Source organism: Somniosus microcephalus, chromosome 13, assembly GCF_052327205.1.
Source record: "Somniosus microcephalus isolate GS21.2 chromosome 13, FLI_Smic_1.0, whole genome shotgun sequence".
NCBI classification, from domain to species: Eukaryota; Metazoa; Chordata; class Chondrichthyes; order Squaliformes; family Somniosidae; genus Somniosus; species Somniosus microcephalus.
The window spans coordinates 16,370,783-16,375,095 of record NC_140999.1 but is presented as its reverse complement, the minus strand read 5'-3'; positions in this window follow the sequence as shown (position 1 = coordinate 16,375,095).

The following is a 4,313-nucleotide window of genomic DNA, read 5'->3' as shown; positions in this document are numbered from 1 at the left end:
AGCCTGCCGCACCGCATCAGGTGCCGCAGCGGGAGCTGGACGCCTGAAAGTGACATTCATCGCCCCTAGCGAGGCGGCCAAACCCTGCAATAGCGCCCGCCGCCGTCTTGGCCCGTCGCAACTGAATTTTAGGCGGGCGCTACGGGAATCCTGGCGGGCGCAAAATTTCGGGCGCAAAAGACCTGGCGGGGCCATACCGAATTTCTAGGCCAAGAAGTGATGCCTCAGTTTATAGAGCATCGTTCAGACCATATCTGGAGTACTGCATTTGGCTTTGAGCACCAAACCTCAAGAAACAGATATTGGCCTTGGAGGAGGGGTACAGATTGATACCAGGGCTTTTAGGGTTAAAGTATGAGGACAGGTTGCATAAACTGACCTTGCATTCCCCTAAGTTTAGAAAGTTGAGGTGTGATCTAATCGAGGTCTTTAAAATGATAAAGGGATTTGGTAGGGTAGCTAGAAAGAAACGATTTCCTCTGGGGGGGTGGGGGGGAGTCCAGAAACAAGGAGGCACCATCTTAAAATGAGAGCTAATGAAAAAAGTGCCCATCTCCATCCCCTGCTGCAATTTCTCATTAGGCCTTTGAAACAAGTTAAATCATAGAATCATAGAATGGTTACAGCACAGGAGGAGGCCATTCGGCCCGTTGAGCCCGTGCTGGCTCTCTGCAAGAGCACTTCAGCTAGTCCCACTCCCCCTGCCCTTTCCCCGTAGCCCTGCAATTTTTTTTCCTTCAGGTACTTATCCAATTCCCTTTTGAAAGCCACGATTGAGTCTGCCTCCACCCATCCTTTCAGGCAGTGCATTCCAGATCCTAACCACTCGCTGCGTAAAAATGTTTTTCCTCATGCCGCCTTTGGTTCTTCTGCCAATCACCTTAAATCTGTGCCCTCTGGTTCTCGACCCTTCCGCCAACGGGAACAGTTTCTCTCTGTCTGCTCTGTCCAGGCCCCTCATGATTTTGAACACTGTTGACAGTTCGCCGTCATTACCACTGCACAATCCGGGCCATTGGGATTAAGAGCTCTGTTAAAATAACAGAGGTAATAATTCATACAAGTGTATCAGATGCTGGTACACTGCTATCCCAGTGTATTGACTGAGGGCTTCTAATTATTTAATGTTACTATTAAGTCAGTCAGCTCGTTCTTGCTTACAAAACATTAAAGACTATAAATGAAAGTGGACAGTGTTTTTTTTTATGTGGCATTACCCACACCCATGTTATGCCAACCTCTAATACATTGAAGATAATGTCATGTACAAAACTTACCAGACTCTGAGAACCTCCTGAGTTGTACTTCATGAAGTCGAGAAGTACTTGTTTCCCCTGGCTGGAGTGTCTAGAACTAGGGGGCATAATCTCAGGATAAGGGGTCGGCCATTTAAGACTGAGATGAGGAGGAATTTCTTCACTCAGAGGGTTGTGAATCTTTGGAATTCTCTGCCCCAGAGGGCTGTGAATGCTGAGTCTTTGGGCAGGATTTTCATTGAGGAGTCGGGTTGGAGGCGGGACTACAACTTTCGGGTTGTAGTCCCGCCTCCATCGAGATGTGGCCAATCCACGCGATTTTAACTTGATTGACCTTGTTGAGCGGGCTCAGCAGGCCAATTAAGGGCCACCCGGCATCAGGTGACGTCACAGACTGAAATTTCATCTGTCAAGAGATTTTGACAGATGAAATATCAGCGTTTCACAGCTGTTTGAAGCTGTCAAACACTGACAGTCTTACTTCTAACCTGAGTCCTTCTCCACAGACTCAGTTAGAAATCTCTCCTGCACAGAAAGCTGAAGGCTGTCACTTTTGACAGTTCGCAGCCATTCTGCTTTCTGTGCCGGTGAGATGAGGGACTCCCGGGACCTAAAGGAAGGAAGGCTGTAAAGGTAAGAAAAGGTAATTTACACTTCTTTAATCACTTTAGACACACCAAACACACTTACCTTTGCACTCATGCACACATCACTCACCTGAACACAGATATCTCCACCCCTCCAAGTCCTTCAACCCGACGGCCCGACTCCTCTAACGTGGCGTGGTTTGGAGCCGTCGGGAATCCCACACTTCAACCTTCAAAATAGGGATTAGGCTAAAAACTGCCTGTTAACTACCTGTTAACAGGCAGTTAATTGGCACTAATCCCTTCCCGCCTCGGGTAGGCAGGTCCCAGTGTGGGGCGGGTACCCGCCTCCTTTGAAACTGGCATGGAGGTGGGTTGGGTGCGGGATGGTGTCGGGACCCCCGAATTCAGGATTTTAACCCCCTGCACGCCTCCAATCCCGACTCCACGGCACAATGAAAATCCAGCCCTTTGAGTATATTCAAGGCTGAGATAGATAGATTTTTGGACTCTAGGGGGAGTCAAGGGATATGGAGATCGGGCGGGAAAGTGGAGTTGAGGTCGATGATCAGCCATGATCTTATTGAATGGCGGAGCAGGCTCAAGGGGCCGTATGACTGACTCCTGCTCTTATTTCTTATGTTCTTATGTTCCTGCTTACAATAGTACCACCCTCAACTTTGCCAGCCTTTTAAAAAATATTTCGCTGTTGTTGAGGTATAAAGACGATAGTGTAGGAATTAACGAATTCCTACGAATAACTGAGATCGACACAGGAGAGCAATTAAACAGGTCTTTACTCAAAGGAGATGCCACAGGGACTGCTTGGGCAGCCCCGTGGTTTGCGACATGACGTCATCGCGTTTGCCCGCGCTCTTAAAGGGGCCACGCCCCGTACATGCAAACTCTATATACAAAACACAGTAATGCCTAACACAATGGTACAGGTTTAGGCTGGTGTTACAACATCGTTAAAGGGAATTATATACAGTTATCCAGTCATTCAGTGGTTCTGCCACATGCGCCCCCCCAGAATTCGCTTTAACGGACAAAGTCAAACGGTGAGGGGGCCTGTCAGAACGACTCCTGTACTCTCAAGGTGGAGGCTGCTGGGCGGCTGGCGGTTTGGCGGGCGGTCACACTTGATCTGCCGTAACGACGATGGGTGGTCAACCCCGTCTCGGCGGTTGTGCTGTCTCGACGGGGCGGTCGAGGTCTAAATGTGCTGGCTTTAAGCGGTCGACCGAAATGTGGTCCGGTTTACCACCGACATCTACCGTGAAGGTTTTGTCCCCTGCTTCCAACACATGGAAGGGACCGTTATATGGGGCCTTGAGCGGATCCCTATGTGCAACATGGTGAATAAAAACGTATTCCGCCTTGTGAAGCTCCGTGGGAATGTGTGACCTCTGCGGCCCGTGGTGCGAAGTGGGCACCGGTGCAAAACATCTGGCCGCCTCTTGGTGACTAGCAAGCTGGGCAGGCGCGGACCATGGCTCTGTCGATGTTGGTAGGAAGTCCCCTGGGACTCGCAGCGGCTGACCATAGACAAGCTCCGCTGATGAAGAGTGATGGTCTTCTTTGGGGGCCGTGTGAAGGCCCAACAGGACCCACGGTAGCTTGTCTGCCCATCCAGCGTCCTGGAGGCTGGCCCTCAGGGCAGCTTTCATTGAACGGCGGAAGTGTTCGCAGAGGCAATTCGCCTGTGGGTGGTAGGTTGTGGTGCGGTGTAATTTGACGCCGAGTCCTTGGGCCACTGCATTCCAGAGTTCGGAGGAGAACTGCGGTCTCCTGTCCGACTAAATATCTGCGGGCACTCCGAAACGGGCGATCCAGGAGGAAATGAACGCCCTGGCCATGTCCGCCGAAGTAGTGGATGAAAGGGGGACCGCCTCTGGCCATCTGGTGGTGCGGTCAACCATGGTCAGGATGTGTGAAAAACCATGGGAGGGTGGGAGTGGTCCTACCAGGTCCACGTTGACATGGTCAAAACGTCGCTCCGGAACTGTGAAGGCGGCCAACGGAGCTTTGATGTGGCGCTGTACCTTAGCCTTTTGGCAGACCACGCAGGTGTTGGCCCAGTCGCGGACATCTTTTTGCATGCCATGCCATACGAATTTCGCTGACATCAGTTTCTAAGAGGCCTTAATTCCAGGGTGTGACAACCCATGTATGGCGTCGAACACTTTGCGGCGCCAGACGACCGGCACGACAGGGCGAGGATCCTGTACAGAGACGTCACACAACAGCATGGTACCTGCCGAATGGAACTTGACGTCGGCCAACTGGAGGCCAGTGATGGCCATTTTGTAAGCCTGGACTTCCAGGTCTGAGGCTTGGTCCGCTGCCATGAGGGCGTAGTCGATGCCCAAATGAACCGTATTGACGATCACGCGGGAGAGGCAGTCTGCCACCAGGTTGTCCTTACCGGCCACGTGCCGTATATCCGTGGTGAATTCGGATATGTAGG